Source organism: Phocoena phocoena, chromosome 6 (genome assembly GCF_963924675.1).
Source record: "Phocoena phocoena chromosome 6, mPhoPho1.1, whole genome shotgun sequence".
NCBI classification, from domain to species: Eukaryota; Metazoa; Chordata; class Mammalia; order Artiodactyla; family Phocoenidae; genus Phocoena; species Phocoena phocoena.
In genome coordinates, this window is record NC_089224.1 from 72596722 (window position 1) to 72618825 (window position 22104).

Here is a 22104-nt window from a genome sequence, read left to right on the forward strand (position 1 = left end):
TAAAATATACAATTCAGTATTTTTTAGTATAGCCACAAAATAGTGCAACTGTCACACTATCTAATTCCGGAACATTTTCAACACTCCAAAAATAAATCTTATACCTATAAACAGTCAGTACAAATTTATCCCCACCCTTCCTCTGGCAACCACTAATCTACTTTCTGTCTTCTGTGGATTTGCCATTTCCGGACATTTCATCTAAATGGAATCACAGGGGCTTCCCTGGTGGCACAGTGGTTAAGAATCCGCTTGCCAATGCAGGGGACATGGGTTCTATCCCTGGTCCGGGAAGATCCCACCTGCCACGGAGCAGCTAAGCCCGTGTGCCACAACTACTGAGCCTGCGCTCTAGAGCCCGCGAGCCACAACTACTGAAGCCCGCGCTCCTAGAGCCCGTGCTCTGCAACAAGAGAAGCCACTGCGATGACAAGTCCATGCACCGCAACAAAGAGTAGCCCCTGCTTCCCGCAAGTAGAGAAAGCCTGCGCACAGCAACAAAGACCCAACACAGCCAAAAATGAATAAATAAAATAAAATAAATAAGTGGAATCACAATATACATGGCCTCTTTTTCTGGCTTCTTTCCCTTAATTTTATATTTTCAAGGTTCGTTTATATTGTAGTGTATATCAGTATTTCATTCTTTTTTGTGACTAATATGCCATTATATGGACATAACTCATTTTGTTAATCCATTCATCAGTTGATGGACATTTAAGTTATTATTTTTCCTTTTATGAGTAATGCTGCTGTGAACATTCATGTACAAGTTTTTCGTGAGCATATATTTTAAATGCTTTGGGTATATACTTAGAAGTGGTATTTCTGAGTCATATGGTAACTTTTTTTTTAATGGTTTTTTGTGGTTTTTTTTTTGGTTTTTTTTTTTTTTTTTTATTATGATTCAATCTTTGAGTACCCTCTGATGTTTTTTTGTTTGTTTGTTTTATTTATTTATTTATTTATTTAGGCTGCGTTGGGTCTTCGTTTCTGTGCGAGGGCTTTCTCTAGTTGCGGTGAGCGGGGGCCACTCTTCATCGCGGTGCGCAGGCCTCTCACTGTCGCGGCCTCTCGTTGCGGAGCACAGGCTCCAGACGCGCAGGCTCAGTAGTTGTGGCTCACGGGCCCAGTTGCTCCGTGGCATGTGGGATCCTCCCAGACCAGGGCTCGAACCCGTGTCCCCTGCATTGGCAGGCGGATTCTCAACCACTGTGCCACCAGGGAAGCCCTATGGTAACTTTTTTAGACTTTTTAAGGAACTTCCAAACTCTTTTCCAAAGTGTTTTCTTATTGTTGAGTATTGAAAGTTCTTTAAATATTATGGATACAAGTCCTTTGTAAGATACGTGATTTAAAAATACTTTCTCCCAGTCTTTTCCAAGTCTGTCTTTTGCAAAATAAAAGTTTAAAATTTTGATCAATTCCAGTTTATCAAAAAATTTTTATGTCATGCTTTTTTTTAATTTTAATTTTTTTATTTTTGGCTGTGTTGGGTCTTCATTGCAGTGCACAGGCTTCTCATCGCAGTGGCTTCTCTTGTGGAGCACTGGCTCTGGGCGTGTAGGCTTCAGTAGTTGTGGCTCGAAGGCTGTAGAGCACAGGCTCAGCAGTTGTGGCACGTGGGCTTAGTTGCTTCACAGCATGTGGAATCTTCCCCGACCAGGGCTCGAACCTGTGTCCTCTGCATTGACAGGCAGATTCTTAACCACTGCACCACCAGAGAAGTCTCAATGTCATGCTTTTCATGAGTCAGTTATATCTGTGAAATCTTTAACCCAAAGTCACAAAGATTTTCTCTTATGTTTTATTCCAGAAGTTTTATAATTTTATATTTTACATTTTTGTAATTGTAAAATTTCGTATCCATTTTTGTATAAAGTGCAGTATAGGTTGAAGGTTGGGGTTTCTTTGTTTGCATGTCGATACAAATGTCCAATTTTTCTAGCACGAGTTGCTTAAAAGAATATCCTTTCTCCATCGAATTATCTTTGAACGTTTGTAAAAAAATCAGTAGACTTTATATTTTATGGGTTTATTTTTGAACTGTATCTGTTTCAACGATCTGTGTGTCCATCTGTTCACCTATACCATGCTTATCTTGATAACTGTAACTTTATAGTGTCTTGAAATCAGGTAGTGTGATCCCTCTAATTTTGGTGTGTACCACATTTTAAAAATAATGTGTTAGTGTTTTATGTATCAAAGTTGGTTATATTTTGTTAAGTGAAGCTTTGAATAATAGCTAGAATTTTTAAAAATTCTTGGAGAATTTAAAAAGCAATAGTTTTTGTTTGTTTGTTTTTTTGCGGTACACGGGCCTCTCACTGTTGTGGCCTCTCCCGTTGCGGAGCACAGGCTCCGGACGCGCAGGCTCAGTGGCCATGGCTCACGGGCCCAGCTCCGCGGCACGTGGGATCTTCCCGGACCAGAGCACGAACCCGTGTCCCCTACACCGGCAGGCGGACTCTAAACCACTGTGCCACCAGGGAAGCCCAAAGCAATAGTTTTTGATAAACTTAGAGGATTAAAAAATTCTTTGAAAATTTCAATAATAGGAGCTAAATGCTACATAGGAAAAATGTTAAGATGATGGGCTTAATATTTTATGGTCTAATATCAGAAGGATCTGTTAGTTTTAAATGTATGGTTTTGCTAGGTTTCTGTGTAATAATCCAGCCAATTTCACAATTGGCATATGAATCGTATGAATTAGTATACAGGAGTTAAATGGATGGTTTCATATCTAATAATGGAAAAATTGTTTCAGAGATGGCTCTTTGGAAATTAGAATTCCTTTTTCCTTAGAAACATTGTTATATATGAATGGAGTTTACAAAAACTAATTATAGTGCAGCAGAACAGTACTACTATACTGGGTCCTGTTCAGTATGTAGACTGAGTGCCAGAAGCATCTATTTCGTGTAAGGAGAAAGACGAATTGAGTTTTTTCTCAAACTCTTGGCAAATTCTGATGTTGGTAAAGTATACTTTTTATACAGTGTTATTTACACCCTTCCACCCACCCTTCCCGTGTATCACCTATTTAGGGAGGTGGTAGTATTTATACTTCATAGACTTCATCTGAAGTTCGCCTCCCTACTTTGCTAAACCATCTAGCATTTAATATTTCCTTCAAGAGCTAGGCTGCATCAGAATCAGTCATACATGCTTGTTAGAAATACAGATTTTTTTGGAACCACTTCCCAGAAATTATAATTCATTTATCTAGAGTAGGACACCAAAAAAGTTTTTTTTAAAACCAATGACACGGGATTGTGATGTACAACTGGGTGCATTTGAAGAGCACTTTCAGGGCAAAAATACTAGAAATTCAGGGGCAGAAGTAATAGTAAGTGTGGCTTGTATGATAGAATTATCATTTGTAACATAGAGCGTACCTCTTAATGTTATAGTTTTCCTTCTCACTTTCTTGTTGTTTGCTCCAGAATTACAGTACTTGGGCAAATTTAAAAATTTTGTTATGCCTGACATCTTTATGTAACATTAGAAACTCAGATTTCTTCTTCTTTTTCTTAAACTAACTTGCATATTCTATTTTTGAAATGGTTATCTCTCAGTTTTCTCTTTATATATAGTCTTATATTCAGTGGCCTCTTAATGCATACCCCCAGTATAACAGTAACTCTATAGGAAGATGAAGATTCAGCCAGGGCACTGTTCCTGATTTTAAGAAGTCATTCTTCTGTGATAGGAATATACTGGAAAACCAAATAAATGATTGTCTAGTGGAATTGCCAATTAAATATTGGTTTTTCTTTTATGTTCTTGTTACCGAACCAAATTTCCGTCTGCTTGCTGGCATGCAGTAAAGCCATTCTACTGACACCGGATTGTGGTAAAAGAAAGTGCAGCATTTATTGCAGGGCGCCAAGCAAGGAGTCCAGGGCGGCTAGTGCTTAAAAGACCTGAACTCTCCAAATGCTTTCAGGGAAAGGTTTATAAAGACAGGGTGAGGGAGGGATTTGTGAGATAGGTGAACAGCTCGTGGGCATTCTTCTGATTGGTTGGTGGTGAGGTTATTGAGAGTCAGCATCATCAACCTGGAGGTTCCAACCAGTCTGAGGTCTCTGTGATTGTGGGCAGCATACAGTTAACTTCTTCCACCTGGTGGGGGTTTCAGTATCTGAAAAACAGCTCAAAGGACATGGCTCAGAATATTATCTATAGCCCTTGAGGAGGAACTAAAAGTCCTTGACTTTGTTAATGGCTAACTATTATTATTTTGCCTTGCTTGACTGTTTTCCTTTCTTTCTGCATTTTCTCAATTCTCTGATTAAATTTATTCTTTGACTAAAGTTTTTCTACAGACAAAAGGCAGGTGGAGGACATGGGTGGGTGTCTATCCTGGGAAGGCCTCATAGGGTCCTGCTTGGTTACATTCTAAGATACTTTCATAAAACTTTAGAGTTGAAAGGGAACATTTTATTATGACAAGTAGTCAAACAAACATCAGTGTTACAAGATTTTACAGTCTATATCTATATACCCACAATCTAGATTCTACCATTAATTGGATATTAACAGTTTTACTGAGGTATAATTGACAAATAGTAAAATGTACATATTTAAAGTTTACAATTTGATAAATCTTAACACGTGTTCACCTAGGAAATCATAATCATGATCAAGCTAATGAACATATCCATCATGCCCAAAAGTTTGCTTGCCCACACCCCCAGAGACATCCATTATTACTACTTTTTCTACTGTACATACCTCTATTTCTGGTATGCTGAGAGGTTTTGTTCAAGAATGTGTGTTGGATTTTGTAAAGTGATTTTTCTACATCTACTGATATGATCATAGGATTTTTCTATGAGCCATAGGATTGCATTGATTTTTGAATGTGGAACAAGGCTTTAATGCCTGGAATTAATCCCACTTCACCATAGTATTATTATTTTTATACATTGTTGGATTCAACTTTCTGATATTTTATTGAGGATTTTTGCATCTATGTTCATGAAAGATATTGGTCAGTAGTTTTTCTTTCTTGTAATATTTTCATCTGGTTTTGGTATTAGGGTAATACTGACCTCATAGATGAGTTAGAAATGTTCATATGTTATCTGGAAGAGATTGTAAGGAATTAGTGTCATTTTTTCCTTAAATATTTGGTAGAACATTAGTGAAACCATCTGGGCATTATGCTTTCAGTTTTGAAAGATTATTATTAATTCCATTTCTTTTATAGATATAGGCCTATTTAGATGATTTTTTTCTTGTATGTGTTTTTGTAGAGTGTATTTTTCAAGGAATTGGTACATTTCATCTAAGTTATAACATTTGTGGGTGTGTTTATAATATTTCTTTACTAATCTTTTAATGTCCGTGGGATCAGTAGTGATGACCCTTCCTTTCATTTCTGATATTAGTAATTTGTGTCTTTTCTCTTTCTTCTTAGTTAACATGGGTAGAGAGTTACCAGTTTTATTGATATTTTCAAAGAACCAGGTTTTGGTTTCATTGAAATCTCTATTGATTTTCTGTATTGAATTACATTGACTTCTCTAATTCTTATGATTTCTTTTCTTCTTACTTAGGATTTACTTTGCTCTTCTTTTTCTAGTTTCCTAAGGTGGAAGCTTAGATTATTGGTTTTAGATCTTTCTCCTTTTCTAGTATATGCATTGGATGGTATAAATTTCCCTCTAAGCCCTGATTTGCTGCATGTCACAAATTTTGATAAGTCATATTTTCATTTGACTCAAAATATTTTACGAATTTCTTTTGAGACTGCTTCTTTGACTTATGTGTTATTTAAAGCTAGTGTTTATTTAATCTTCAGATATTTGGGGATTTTCCAGCTTTCTTCCAGAAATCATTACGATTTCTAGTTTAATTCCATTGTGTTCTGAAAGCAAACTTTGTATGACTTCTGTTCCTTTAAATTTGTTAAGGTATGTTTTATGGCCCAGAATATGACTTATCTTGGTTAATGTTCTGTGTGAGCTTGAGAAGAATATGTAATCTGCTGCTGTTGGATGAAATGTTCTATAAATTTGTCTATATCCCTTTATTTTTAATTTGTCTGTGTCTATATTTAGCATTGGTTTCTTGTCTTGCCATTTGTGACAACATGGTGGACCTTGAGAGTATTTTGTTAACTGAAATAAGTCAGATGGAGACAGACAAATGCTATATTTCACTCATATGTGGAGTGAAAAAAACAAACAGGGACTTCCCTGGCATTCCAGTGGTTAGGACTCCATGCTTCCACTGCAGGGGGCATGGGTTCAATCCCTTGTCAGGGAACTAAGATCCTGCATGCTGTGTGGTGTGGCCAAAAAATTAAAAACAAACAAACAAAAAACAAAACCAAAGTAAATGAAGAAACCAAACCAATCAAAAAATAAGTATGTAGATACAGAGAATAGGATAGTGGTTACCAGAGGGATAGGGGTTGGGGGGAGGGCAAAATGGCTAGAGGGTGTATGGTGATGACTGGAAACTAAATTTTTGGTGGTGAGCAAGCTTTTATACAAAAGTGGAAAAATAATTTGTACACGTGAAACTTATATAATGTTACAAACCAATGTTTGTAACCACAATAAAAAATAATTTAAAAATAAAGTGGGTTTCTTGTAGACACCTTGTAGTTGGGTTTGTTTTTTTATCCACTCTTATCATGTCTCTTTTAATTAGTATGTTCAGAACATTCACATTTAATTTAAAATGATTTTTGATATAGTCGGGTTAATGGATTTATATTTATCATAGTTGTAACTCTTTTTGTTGCATGTCTGTCTTTGCTTTTAAAAATCTCCCCCTCTTTTTCTTTCTCTGGTTTTAATTGAGCATTTTATATGATTTAATTTTTTTTTTTTTTTTGGTCATTGCCTTAAAATTTCAGTATACATTTAAAATTTAGAACTAATCTAGGTCCACTTTCAAATAATACTGTCCTGCTTCAGGAATAGTGGAGGTATCTTGTAACAGTATTCCATTCCATTTCTTCTGCTCCTTCATAACATTGTTATTATTCATTTCACTTATCCATAAACTTTACTCAATGTACTGTTGCTATTATTATTTAGAACAATTTTCGATTAGACCTTTAAGAATAAGGAAAATAAAAGGCTTAATTTTACCTTAATTTATTCCTTCTCTAATGCTTTTGTAGGTCTGAGTTTCTGCTCTCTATCATTTCCTTTCTTTCTGAAAACTTTTAACATTTCTTGCAAGGGAGGTCCACTGGCAACAAATTCTATCAGTTTTTGTTTGAGAAAGATTTTATTTCTCCTTCACCCCCATCCCCATTACAGATTGTGGTTAAATACATACAATATGAAATTTATCATAACCATTTTTAAGTGTACAGTGGCATTAGGTATATTCTCATTGTGGTGTAACCATCACCACATCCATCTCCGGAACTCTTTGTCTTGCACAACTGTAATACTGTATCCGTTAAGCAGTAACTACACATTTTCCCTCCCCTCTGCCTCTGGCAACCACCATTCTATTTTGTGCCTCTATGAATTTGACTATTCTAGGTACCCCATGTAAGTGGTATCATGCAATATTTGTTCTTTTGTGTCTGACGTATTTCACTTAGCATAATGTCTTCAGGGTTAATCTGTTATAGCATATGTCAGAATTTCATTCATTTTTAAGCGTGAATTATGTCCCATTGTATGTATATACCACATTTTGTTTCTCCATTCATCTGTCAGTGGACACAGTGGTTGTTTCCACGTTTTAGCTATTGTGAATAATGCTGCTACAAATGTCTCTTTGAGTCCCTGCTTTCAAATATTTTTGGTATATACCCACAAGTGGAATTGCTGGGTCATATGGTAATTAATTTTTTCAGGGACCACGATACTACTTTCCATAGCAGTCACACTGTTTTACATTCCCACCAGTGGTGCACAAGGGTTCCAACTTCTCCACATCCTCAGAAAGTCATTACTTTGTTTTGTTGGTAGTAGCCATCCTAATGGATGTGAGGAGCCATCTCATTGTCATTTTGATTTGCACTTCCATATTGATTAGTAGTGATTTTGAACATCTTTTCTTGTGCTTATGGGCCATTTGTATATCTTCTTTAGAAAAATATGTGTTCAAGATCTTTGGCCATTTTTAATTGGGTTGTTTGGTTTTTTGTTGTTGAGTTGTAGGAGCTCTTTATATATTCTGAATTAGATGTGTGACTTGTATATATTTCCTGTTCCATGTGTTGCCTTTTCAATGTTGATAGTGTTCTATGATGCACAAAAGTTTTTAATTTTGATGAAGTCCAAATCTTCTATTTTTTATTGTTGCTTTTTGGTGTCATGTCCAAGAAATCATTGCCAAATCGAGGTCATGCAACATTTTACCTATGCTTTCTTTTGAGAATTTTATAGTTTTAGGTCTGACATTTAAGTCTTTGATCCATTTTGAGTTAATGTTTGGATATAGTATTGAAAAGACAAATTCCAAACTGAATGATCTCAGTAGCCTTGTCAATAATCATTTAACTATATATGTGAGGGTTTATTTCTGGTCTCTCTATTCGATTGGTCTAAGTTTTTGTGTTCTAGCACCATGCTGGATTTTGTTTCGTTTTTATTGAAATAGAGTTGATTTACAATATTGTGTGAGTTTCAGGTGTACAGCATAGTGAGTCATTATTTTTGCAGATTATATTCTGCTATAGGGTATTAGTGGGTATAATTCCCTGTGCTATATAGTAAATCCTTGTTTCTTATCTATTTTATATATAGCAGTTTGTATATCTTCCTCCCATACCCCAAAATTGTCCCTCCTTCTGTCCCTCTCCCCTTTGGTAACCACAAGTTTGTTTTCTATGTCTGTGAACCTGTTTTGTATATACATTCATTTGTATTATTTTTTGGATTCCATATATAAGTGATATAGTATAATGTTTGTCTTTCTCCGACTTTTTTCACTAAGCGTAGTATTCTCTAGGTCCATCCTTGTTGCTGCAGATGGCCGTATTTCATTCTTTTTTATGGCTGAGTAATATTCCATTGTGTGTGTGTGTGTATGTATGTGTGTGTGTCGCATCTTAATCCAGTCATCTATTGATGGGCATTTGGGTTGCTTCCATGTCTTGGCTATTGTAAATAGTGCTACTATGAACATTGGGGTGCATGTATCTTTTTTGAATTAGTGTTTTCTTTTTTTTCTGGCTATATACACAGGAGTGGAATTGCTGGATCATATGCTAGTTCTATTTTTAGTTTTTTTAAGGTACCTCCATACTGCTCTCCATTGTGGCTGCACCAATTTACATTCCCACCAACAGTGTATGAGGGTTCCCTTTTCTCCATATCCTCTCCAGCATTGTTGTTTGTAGACTTTTGATGATAGCCATTCTGACAGGTGTGAAGTGATATCTCTTTGTGGTTTTGATTTGCATTTCTCTAATAATTAGCAATATTGAGAATCTTTTCATGTGCCTATTAGCCATCTATATGTTGTATTTGGGAAAATGTCTATTCAAGTCTTCCACCCATTTTTTTTTATTGGATTGTTTGTTTTTTTGATATTGAGTTGTATGAGCTGTTTGCATATTTTGGATATTAACCCCTTGTCAATCACGTCATTTGCAAATATATTCTCCCATTCCATATGTTGTCTTTTTAGGAAGCACCATGTTGTTTTGATCACTGTGCTTTTGTTAGTACATTTCAAAATCAGGAAATGTGAGACTGCCAAGTTTCTTTTGAAGGTTGTTTTGACTGTGGGTCCTTTGAGATGCCATATGAATATTTCTATTTCTGTAAAAAACATTGGGATTTTAATGTGGATTACATTGAATCTGTAGGTTGCTTTGGGTAGTACTGATATCTTAACAATATTGTCTTCCAGTCTGTGAACATGGAATGTCTTTCCATTTATATGTGTTTTTACTTTTTTTTTTTTTTTTTTTTAAATTTAATTAATTTATTTATTTATAGCTGTGTTGGGTCTTTGCTTCTGTGCGAGGGCTTTCTCTAGTTGCGGCAAGCAGGGGCCACTCTTCATCGCGGTGCGCGGGCCTCTCACTATCATGGCCTCTCTTGTTGCGGAGCACAGGCTCCAGACGCGCAGGCTCAGTAGTTGTGGCCCACGGGCCCAGCCGCTCCGCAGCATGTGGGATCTTCCCAGACCAGGGCTCGAACCCGTGTCCCCTGCATTGGCAGGCAGATTCTCAACCACTGCGCCACCAGGGAAGTCCTATATGTGTTTTTACTTTATTTCAACAATGTTTTATAGGTTTTGGGGTGTAAGTCATTCTCCCTTCCCTCCCCCCAATTAAGTTTATTCCTAAGCATTTTATTATTTTTGACGCTATTGTAAATGGAATTTTTTTCTTAATTTCCATCTTGAATTGTTCATTGTTAGTGTATAGAAACAACTGATTTTTGTGTTTTGATTTGTGTACCCAGTAACATGCTGAATCCATTTATTCTAGCAGGGTTTTTTTGTGGAATATTTGTTTTTCTTCATATAAGATCATGCTGTCTGTGAACAGAGAGAATTTTACTTCTTCCTTTCCAATGTGGATGCCTTTTATTTATTCTTCTTGCCCAATTGCTCTGGCTATGACTTTCTATGTTGAATAAAAGTGGCAAAAGTGGGCATCCTTATCTTCTTCCTGATGTTAGAGGAGAAGACTTGTCTTTCACCATTGAGTATGATGTTCATTGTGGGCTTTTCATATATGGCTTTAATATATTGAGGCAGTTTCCTTTAATTCCTAACTTTTTGAGTGTTTTTATCATGAAAGAATGTTGAAATTTTTTTGAATGCATTTTCTTCATCAGTTGTGGTGATCTGTGTTTTTTCCTTCATTCTGTTAATGAGGTGTGTCACATTGATTGAATTTGTATATTGAACCATCTTTCCATTCTTAGAATGTTATACTGAGTAATGGTGTATAATTCTTTTAGTGTACCATTGAATTTTGTTTGCTAGTATTCTGTTGAGGATTTTTGCCTCAGTATCCATGGGGGATATTGATCTGTAGTTTTCCTGTGGTATCTTTGTCTAGCTTTGGTATCAGATTAATACTGACCTCATATATTAAGTTTGTGGAAGTATTTCCTTTTCTTCAGTTTTTGGGAAGAATTTGAGGAGGATTGGTGTTCTCTTTTAAATGTTTGGAGAAGAAACTATCTGATCCTGGGCTTTTGTTGTTGTTGTTGTGGGTTTTTGATTAATGATGAAATGTCATTACAAATTATAGATCTGTTCAGATTATGCATTTTTTCATGATTCATTAGTGGTAGGGTGAGTGTTTTTAGGAATTTATCCATTTTATCTAGGCTATCAAATTTGTTGACATACAGCTGTTCATAGTATTCTTACAATCCTTTTTATTTTTGTAAAATTGGTAGTACTATCCCCTCCTTCATTTCTCATTTTAGTTACAGTTGACTCTTGAACAATGCAGGGGTTAGGGGCATCGAACCCCCACACAGTCGAAAATCTGCGTATAACTTTACAATTGGCCTTCCATATCTGTGGTTCACATTCTTGGATTCAGCTATCTATGGATCATGTAGTACTGAAGTACGTACTTATTGGAAAAAAATCCACATGTAAGTGGATCCACAAAATTCAAACCTGTGTTGTTCAAGAGTCAATTGTATTTGACTCCTCTCTCTTTTTCTTGGTCAGGCTAGCTAATGATTTATCAATTTTGTTGAACTTTTTTGTTTCTTGTAACAGCTTTTGACTTAAAGTCTGTTTTGTCTAATATCAGTATAGCTATTTCTGCTCTCTTGGTTATTATTTGCATGGGAAATCTTTTTTAATCCTTTCACTTTTGAGCTATGTGTGGTTTTGAGCTTTTGGTTTCATCAATTTTCTCTTGGTTTTCTGTTCTTTGTTTTGCTTATGTCTGTTCTAAACTTTATTATTTCATTCCTTCTGGTAGCTTTGGGTGTAGTTAATCTTTTTCTGTTTCTTTAAGATGCAAATTTAGGTTGTTGATTTGGGATTATTCCTTTTTTTTTTTTTTTGCGGGTACGCGGGCCTCTCACTGTTGTGGCCTCTCCTGTTGCAGAGCACAGGCTCCGGACACGCAGGCTCAGCAGCCACGGCTCACGAGCCCAGCTGCTTTGCGGCATGTGGGATCCTCCCGGACCAGGGCACGAACCCGTGTCCCCTGCATCGGCAGGCAGACTCTCAACCACTGCGCCACCAGGGAAGCCCATTTCTTCCTTTTTAATGTAAACATTTACTGCTATAATTTGTCTCCCAGGACTGCTCTTGCTGCATCCCATAAATTTTGGTATGTTGTTTCCTTTTAATTTTTCTTAAATTGTTTTAAAATTTTTCTTGTGATTTCTTCGATTCATTGCTTGAGTGTGTTAATTTTCATATATTTGTGGAATTTTTTTTTGGGCTGTGTTGGGTGTTCGTTGCTACACACGGGCTTTCTCTAGTTGTGGAGAGCGGGGGCTACTCTTCGTTGCAGTGCGCAGGCTTCTCATTGCAGTGGCTTCTCTCGTTGTGGAGCACGGGCTGTAGGCGCGTGGGCTTCCGTAGTTGTGGCACATAGGCTCAGTAGTTGTGGTGCACGGGCTTAGTTGCTCCGTGGCATGTGAGATCTTCCCAGACCAGGGCTTGAACCTGTGTCCCCTGCATTGGCAGGCGGATTCTCAACCACTGTGCCACCAGGGAAGCCCCTATTTGTGGATTTTTTAGTTTTCGTTCTGTTGTTGATTTCTGGATTCATTCCACTCATTCCATCATAAAACATAGCTTATATAATTTCAGTCTTTTAAAATTTATTTAGATTCTTTTGTTGCCTAACAGTCTTATACTGGAAAATGTTCCCTGTGCACTTGAGGAAATTGTGTATTCTGTTGTTGGGTAAGGGTGTTCTGTATATATTTGTTAAGTTCAATTCATCTATTTTCTTGTTAACCTTCTGTCTGTGTGTTCCATCCGTTACTAAAGTTGTGTATTGAAGCCGCCTACTAATACTATAGACCTGTCTATTTCTCTCTTCAATTATGTTAGTGTTTGCTTCATATGTTTTTGATTTCTGATGTTTGGTGCATATATGTTTATAACTTTTATATCTTCGTAGTGAATTGACCCTTTTATCATCTTTTTTTTTTCTTTTATCATCTTATAATGCCCTTTTTTGTTTCTTGTAACAGCTTTTGACTTAAAGTCTGTTTTGTCTAATATCAGTATAGCTATTTCTGCTCTCTTTTGCTTATTATTCACAAGGGAAATCTTTTTTAATCCTTTCACTTGTGAGCTGTGTGTGGCATTAGACCTAACATAGAGGGATCCTGTTTTTGTTTGTTTTTGTTTTTTTAAATCCCTTTTGTCCATCTGTGTCTTTTGATTGGGAAGTTTAAACTGTTTACACTTAAAGCAATTACTGATAGGGAAGGATTTACTATAGCTGTTTTGTTAATTATTTTATGTCTTATGACTTTTTGTTTCTCTTTTTTCTTATTGCTTTCTTTGTGTTCAATTTTTTTGTAGTGATGTTTTGATTCCCTTATTTCCTTTTGTGTATAGTCTATAGATATTTCCTTTGTGGTTCCACAGGGATTACATATAATATCTTAACGTTATAACAGTATATTTTAAACTGATACTGACTTAAATTCAATTGCATACAGTAAGTTTACTCCTTTACAGCTTGCCTCCCCATCTTTGTTATTGATATAAAAAAAAATGACATCTTTATATAGTATGTATCTAGTAACATAGCTTTATAACTTTTTAATCTTTTTGTCTTTTAAACCCTGTAAAAGAATAAAAATGGAGTTAAAAAGTTGAACCATAATAGTACTGGTTTTTATATTTGCCCATGTATCTTTGTTTATTGGAGAACTTTATATTTTTATATGGCTTCATGTTAGCACCTAGCATTCTTTCTTTTTAACTTGAAGGACTCCCTTTGAAACTTCTTGTAAGGCAGCTCTGCTGGTAATGAACTCCCTCAGCTTTTGTTTATCGGAGAATATCTTAATTTTCCCCTCATTTTTTCTGGATATAATGCTCTTGATTGACAGTTTTTGTTTTAATTCAGCACTTTAAATATATTATTCCCCTGTTTTCTGGCTTACAGTGTTTCTGCTGACAAATCTACTGATAATCTTATTGAGGATCCTATGTACATGTCAAGTTGCTTTTCTCTTGTTGCCTTTAATAGTCTCTCTTTGATTATTGTGTTTCTTGTTCGAGATTCTTGAATTTATATATCCATGTCTTTCTTCAAATTTGGGAGGTTTCTGGCTATTATTTCTTCAAATAAGCTCTCTACCCCTTTATCTGTCCTCCTTGTGGACTCCCATGATTAACAATATATTGACCCACTTAATGATGTCCCGTAAGTCCCTTAGCCTCTGTTCACTTTTCCTCATTTTTTTTTTTTTAACTCCTAACTGTATATTTTCAAATGACCTGTCTTCAAGTTTTCTGATTCATTCTTTTGCCTGTTCAAGTCTGCTTTTGATTTTCTCTAGTGAGTTTTCAATCCAGTTATTCCTTATATCTCCATTGGTGTGTGTGTGTGTTTTCTACTTTCTTTCAAGACTTGTAGTTGATCTCATGTACATACAACATTGAATAAGGTTAAGGTGTGCAACATGTTGGTTTGATACATTTATATATTGCAGTATGGTTACCACCATAGCTTTAGCTGACACCTCTGTCGATTCACATCAATATTGTTTCTTTTTTTTTTGTGGTACGCGGGCCTCTCACTGCTGGGGCCTCTCCCGTTGCGGAGCACAGGCTCCGGACGCACAGGCTCAGCGGCCATGGCTCACGGACCGAGCCGCTCCCGTGGCATGTGGGATCTTCCCGGACCGGGGCACGAACCCGTGTCCCTTGCATCGGCAGGCGGACTCTCAACCACTGCGCCACCAGGGAAGCCCTTGTTTCTTTTTTGTGGTGAGAGTGTTTAAGATTTAGTTTCTCAGCAGTTGTTGAAATATATAATACATTATTTGACTATAGTCACCATGTGCTACATTAGATCTCCATAACTTAATTATCATAGTTGCAAGTTTATGTCCTTTAACAACATCTCCCCAATTCTCCCACATTCCAGTCCCTGGTAGCCACCATTCTACTCTGTTTCTACAAGTTTGGGTTTTTTAGATTCTTCACATAAATGATGTCATACAGTGTTCATCTTTCTCTGTCTGGCTTATCTCACTAACCATAAGCCCCTCAGAGGGAGTCCATCCTTGTTGTTTCAAGTTTGTTTCTTACTCATGGCTTAATATTCCATTGTATATATGAACCACATCTTTATCCATTCATCTTGATGACACTTAGGTTGTTTCCATATTTTGGCTATTGTGAATAATGCTGCAATAAACATGCAAGTGCAGAAATCTTTTTTCTTTAATCTTTTTATTTATTTGGTTGTGCCAGCTCTTAGTTGCAGCAGGCGGGCTCCTTAGTTGTGGCTCACAAGCTCCTTAGTTGCGTCTCACTGGCTCCTTAGATGTGGCGTGTGAACTCTTAGTTGTGCACGCATGAGGGATCTAGTTACCTGACCAGGGATCAAACCTTGGCCCCCTGCATTGGGAGCGCAGAGTCTTAACCACTGCACCACCAGGGAAGTCCTGCAGAAATCTTTTTGATATCCCATTTTCTTTGCCTTTGGATGTATATGAAGAAGTGGGTTTTCTGGATCATATTCAAGATTTTTTCCTTTTATTTTCTGCAGTTTGATTATGGTATTCCTAGGTTTAGATTTTTTATTTCCCTGCTTGATATTTTCTGAGCTTCCTGGATCTGTGGTTTGGTGTCTTTATCATTAATTTCAGAAGTTTCTCAGCCATTATTGCTCCAAATATATGTGTATATTTTTGTTCCTGTCTCCTTTTTTGCCTTCTGGTATTTCCATTAGGCATATGTTACAGCTTTTATAATTGTCCTACAGTTCTTGGACATTCTGTTTCATTATTTTTATTTTACTTTATTTTTCTCTTTGCATTTCAGTTTGGAAGTTTATATTTACATATCCTCAAGCTTGCTGATTTTTTTTAAAGTATGTAAAATGACTTAAACTTTATTTAAAATGTACATTTCAGAACTGTTCAGTATTGTAAATTTATGAACAGACCCAGCGAAATAAGATAGAAATTATCACATAATCACTTGTATTTTATTTTTATTTGTTTTTTATTTTTAATTGATTTTTTCATTGAAGGAAAGATTCTTTAAATCCAATAGTGCTTTACAGTTTTCAAAAGTTTCACACATACAATTTCATATAATCCCGTAATAACCATAATAATCTTTTTCCCCCCAACCCCCTATATTGTTTCTTTCTCCTTTCCTCTCTCCACTGGTAACCATTAGTTTGTTCTCTGTATCTGTGAGTCTGCTTCTTATTTGTTTTATTCACTAGCTTGCTGTATTTTTTTTTGATTCCACATATAAGTGATATATAGTATTTGTCTTTCTCTTATTTATGTCACTTAGCATAATGCCTTCCAAGTCCATCCATGTTGCTGCAATGGCAATATTTTATTCTTTTTTATGGCTAGGTATTATTCCATTATATATATATACCACATCTTCTTAATCTATTCATCTGTTGATGGACACTTAAGTTGCTTCTGTACCTTGGCAATTGTAAATGATGCTGCTATGAACACTGGGGTGCATGTATATTTTCTAATTAGTGTTTTGGGTTTTTTTCAGATACATACCCAAGGAGTGGAATTGCTGGGTCATCTGGTAGTTCTATTTTCCATTTTTTGAGAAACTTTCATACTGTGTTCCACAGTAGCTGCACCAATTTACATTCCCACCAACAGTGTACAAGGGTTCCCTTTCCTCCATATCCTTGCCAACATTTGTTACTTGTCTTCTTTTTGATGATAGCCATTCTGACAGGTGTGAGGTGATATCTTATTGTGGTTTTGATTTGCATTTCCCTGATGATTAATGATGTTGAGCATGTTTTCATATGCCTGTTGGCCATCTGCTTGTCTTCTTTGGGAAAATGTCTATTCAGTTCTTTTGCCCACTTTTAATCTTTTTTTTGTTGTTGTTTGTTTCCTTGTTTGTTTGTTTTGCTACACTATGCAGCATGCAGGATCTTAGTTCCCCAACCAGGGATTGAACCTGGGCCCCATGCAGTGGAAGTGTGGAGTCCCAACATCCGGACCACCAAGGAATTCCCCGGGTTTTTTTTTTTTGCGGTACGTGGGCCTCTCACTGTTGTGGCCTCTCCCACTGCAGAGCACAGGCTCTGGACGCGCAGGCTCAGCGGCCATGGCTCACGGGCCCAGCCGCTCCGCAGCATGTGGGATCTTCCCGGACCGGGGCACGAACCCTTGTCCCCTGCATCAGCAGGCGGACTCTCAACCACTGCGCCACCAGGGAAGCCCTTTTTTTTTTTTTAATGTTGAGTTGTATGAGCTGTTAATATATGTTGGATGTTAACTCCTTATCAGTCATTTCATTTATAAATATTTTCTCCCATTCAGTAGGTTGTCTTTTTGTTTTGTTGATGGTTTCCTTTGCTGTGCAAAAGCTTTTAAGATTAATTGGGTTCTTTTGTTTGTTTGTTTGTTTTGCTTTTGTTTCCTTTGCTTTAGAAGATGGATCCAAAAAATATTGCTGCAATTTATGTCAAAGAGTGTTCTGCCTATGTTTTCCTCTAGGAGTTTGATAGTATCGGTCTTACATTTAGGTCTTTAATTCATTTTGAGTTTATTTTTGTATATGGTGTTAGAAAATGTTCTAATTTTGTTCTTTTATGTGTAGCTGTCCAGTTTTCTTAGCACCACTTGTTGAAGAGACTGTGTTTTCTTCATTGTATATTCTTGTCTTCTTTCTCTTAGATTAATTGACCATAAGTGTGTGGGTTTATTTCTGGGCTCTCCTCTTACATTGATTAATGTGTCTGTTTTTGTGCCAGTACTGTTTTGATTACTGTAGCTTTGTAGTATAGTTTGAAGTCAGGGAGTGTGATTACTCCAGCTCTGTTCTTCTTTCTCAAGATTGTTTTGGCTATTCAAGCTCTTTTGTGTTTCCATGAAAATTTTAAAATTATTTGTTCTAGTTCTGTGGAAAATGCCATTGGTATTTTGATAGGGATTGCATAGAATCTGTACTTTGCCTTGGGTAGTATGGCTATTTTAACAGTATTAATTCTTTCAATCCAAGAACATGGTATATCTTTTCATCTGTTTGTGTCATCTTCAGTTTCTTTCATTCGTGTCTTATATAGTCTTCTGAATACAGGTCTTTTACTTCCTTGGGTAGATATATTCCTAGGTATTTTATTCTTTTTGATGTGATAGTAAATTGGATTGTTTCCTTATTTTCTCTTTGATACTTTGTTGTTAGTGTATAAAATTACAACAGCTTTCTGTATGTAATTTTGTGTCCTACAACATTACTGGATTTGTTGATGAGCTATAGTAGTTTTCTGGTGGTGTCTTAAAGATTTCCTGTGTATAGTACCGTGTTATCTGAAAACAGTGACAATTTTACTTCTTCCTTTCCAATTTGGATTCCTTTTATTTCTTTTTCTTCTCTGCTGTGGCTAGGACTTCCAAACCTACATTGAGTAAATATGGCGAGAGTGAATGTCCTTGTCGTGTTCTTGATCTTAGAGGAAATGTTTTCAGCTTTCCAGCATTGAGTATGATGGTAGCTGTGGGTTTGTAATCATATATTACAGGCAAAATGGACGTTGAATTTTATCAAAAGTTTTTTCTGCATCTATTGAGATGATCATATGGTTTTTATTCTTCAGTTTGTTAATGTGCTGTATCACACTGATTGTTTTGTGGGTATTGAAAACTCCTTGTTTCCCTGGGATAAATCCCACTTGATCATGGTGTATGATTCTCTTAATGTATTGTTGGATTTGGTTTGCTGGTATTTTATTGAGAATTTCTGCATCTGTGGTCATCAGTGATATTGGCCTGTAATTTTCTTTTATGGTATCTTTGGTTTTGGTATCAGGATGATGGTGGCCTCATAGAATGATTTTCGAAGTGTTCCTTCCTCTGCAAGTTTTTGGAGTAGTTTAAGAAGGATAGGTGTTAACTCTAAGTGTTTGGTAGAATTCACCTGTGGAGCCATCTTGTCCTGGACTTTTGTTTTTTGGGAGCTTTTTAATCACAGTTTCAATTTCAGTACTTGTACTTGGTCTGTTCATATTTTCTATTTCTTCCTGGTTCAGTCTTGGGAGATTGTACCTTTCTAAGAATTTGTCTATTTCTTCTAGGTTGTCCATTTTATTGGCATATAGTTGCTTGTAGTAGTCTCTTATGGTCCTTTGTATTTCTCTGGTGTCCGTTGTAACTTCTTTCTCATTTCTAATTTTATTGATTTGAGTCCTCTCTTTTTTTCTTGATGAGTCTGGCTAAAGGTTTATCAATTTTGTTTAACTTTTCAAAGAATCAGCTTTTAGTTTTATTGTTCTTTTCTATTTTCTTGGTTTCTATTTCATTTATTTTTGCTCTGATCTTATGATTTCTTTCCTTCTGCTAACTTTGAGTTTTGTTTGTTCTTTCTCTAGTTGCTTTAGGTGTAAGGTTAAGTTTTTTTAATTGAGATTTTTCCTGTTTCCCCGAGGTAAGCTTGCATTGCTATAAACTTCCCTCTCAGAACTGCTTTTGCTGTGTCCCATAGGTTTTGGATTGTCGTTTTTTATCATTTTCATTTGTCTCTAGGTATTTTTAAATTTCTTCTTTGATTTCTTCAGTGATCCATTGGTTGTTTAGTAACATACTGATTAGTCCACATATTTGTGTTTTTTGCAATATTTTTCTTTCAGTTGTTTTCTCATCCCATAGCGTTGTGGTTGGAAAAGATGCTTGATATGATTTCAGCTTTCTTAAAGTTACTGAGACTTGCTTTGTGGCCCAACACGTGATCTATCCTGGAGAATGTTCTATGTGCACTTGAAAAGAATGTGTATTCTGCTGCTTTTGGACCAAATTCTCTATATGTATCAGTTAAGTTCAGGTAGTCTAGTCTGTCATTTAAGTCCAGTGTTACCTTATTGATTTCTGTCTGGGTGATCTGTCCATTGATGTACATGCGGGTGTTAAAATCCCTTACTGGGCTTCCCTGGTGGCACAGTGGTTGAGAATCTGCCTGCTAATGCAGGAGACACAGGTTCGAGCCCTGAATGCATTGTTCTTTTACGTGTAGCTGTCCAGTTTTCTTAGCACAGGTTGCTCCCACATGCCGCGGAGCAACTAGGCCTGTGAGCCACAACTACTGAGCCTGTGTGTCTGGAGCCTATACTCCGCAACAAGAGAGGCCGTGATAGTGAGAGTCCCGCTCACCACGCTGAAGAGTGGCCCCCGCTTGCCACAACTAGAGAAAGCCCTCACACAGAAACAAAGACCCAACACAGCAAAAATAAATAAATAAATAAACTCCTACCCCCGATATCTTAAAAAAAATAAAAATCCCTTACTATTATCATGTTACTGTTGATTCCTCCTTTTATGTCTTTTAATATTTGCCTTATATTATTTAGGTGGTCTTGTCTTGGGTTCGCATATATTTACAATTGTTGTATCTTTTTCTTGGTTTGATCCTTTGATCAGTATATAGTGTCCTATTTTGTTTTTTTATAATAATCTTTAAAGTCGATTTTGTGTGATACAAGTATTACTAGTTGGGCTTTCTTTTGACTTTCATTTACATGGAATACCTTTTTTCATCCTCTCACTTTCAGTCTGTGTGTGTCTCTAGATCTGAAGTGAGTCTCTTGTAGATAGCATATATATGGGTCTTGTTTCTGTATCCATTCAGCCACTCTGTCTTTTGGTTGGAGCACTTAATCCATTTACATTTAAGGTAATTATTGATATGTATGTTCTTATTGTCAGTTTGTTAACTGCTTTGAACTTATTTTTGTAGGTTCTTCCCCTTTCTCCTCTTGTTCTCTTCTCTTGTGATTTGATGAATATCTTTGTGTTTGGGATTCCTTTTTTTTGTGTGTATATCTATTGTAGATTTTTGGTTTGTGGTTACCATGATGTTTTTGTTTAGCAATCTATACAAAGCATAATAGCCAAAAACTTCCCTAACGTGAAAAAGGAAGCACTCACTGAAGTCCAGGAAGTGCAGAGAGTCCCATACATGATAAACCCAAGGAGGAACACACTGAGACACATATTAGTCAAGCTGACAAAAGTTAAAGACAAAGAGAAAATATTAAAAGCAACAAGGGAAAAGCAACACATAAGAAGGAAATCCCCATAAGGTTATCAGCTTATTTTTCAGCAGGAATTCTGCAGGCTAGAAGAGAGTGACACAATATATCCAAAGTGATGAAAGGGTAAAACCTATAATCAAGAATATTCTACCTAGCAAGGCTCTCCTTCTGATTTGATGGAGAGATGAAAAGCTTTACAAACAAGCAAAAGCTAAAAGAGTTCAGCACTACCAAACCAGCTTTACAACAAATGTTAAAGGAACTTCTCTAGGTGAAAAAAGAAAAGGCCACAATTCAAAGCAGGAATATTATTAAATGAAAAGGCTCACAGGTAAAACGCAAACATACAGTAAAGGTAGGAAATCATCCACACACAAAGCTAGTAGGGAGGTTAAAAAACAAAAGTAGTAAAATCATCTATACCCACAATAAGCAGTTAAGGGATACACAGAACAATTAGATATAAAATGCGATATTAGAAACAGTCATTGTGAGAGGAGGAGAGTACAAATGCAAGTTTTTAAAAATGCATTTGAGATCAGCAACTTAATTGCATATATATATATAAAAATATATACACACACACCCATATATATATATATATATATATATGCTGGGTTGGCCAAATATATATATTGGGTTGGCTAAAACGTTCGTTCGGGTTGTTCTGTACATCTTGTAGAACAACCCAAATGAACATTTTGGCTAACCCAATATATATATAGACTGCTATACAAAAACCTCATGGTAACTGGAAAAACCAAAAACCTAAAATCACTTGTACTTTAAATGGTACTACAAGCATCTAAAGTTAGTTTTATATGGAAATATTAACTTTGTTGGATATTTTAATGTCGTTATCTCTTAATCTTTTTTTTAGTGTCATGTATTTTTCATTTTGCTGCATTGTGAGCCCTTTTTTATTTAAGAAGATTTGATAGAAATATTTC

The 22104-nt window shown here is 36.2% G+C and overlaps 1 protein-coding gene across 4 annotated transcripts in view; it reads left to right on the forward strand.

Moving 5' to 3' along the window:
• Positions 1 to 22104, forward strand: part of VPS13A (vacuolar protein sorting 13 homolog A) — a 231975-nt gene that overhangs the window by 2379 nt on the left and 207492 nt on the right. The gene's annotated exons all lie outside the window — the stretch shown is intronic.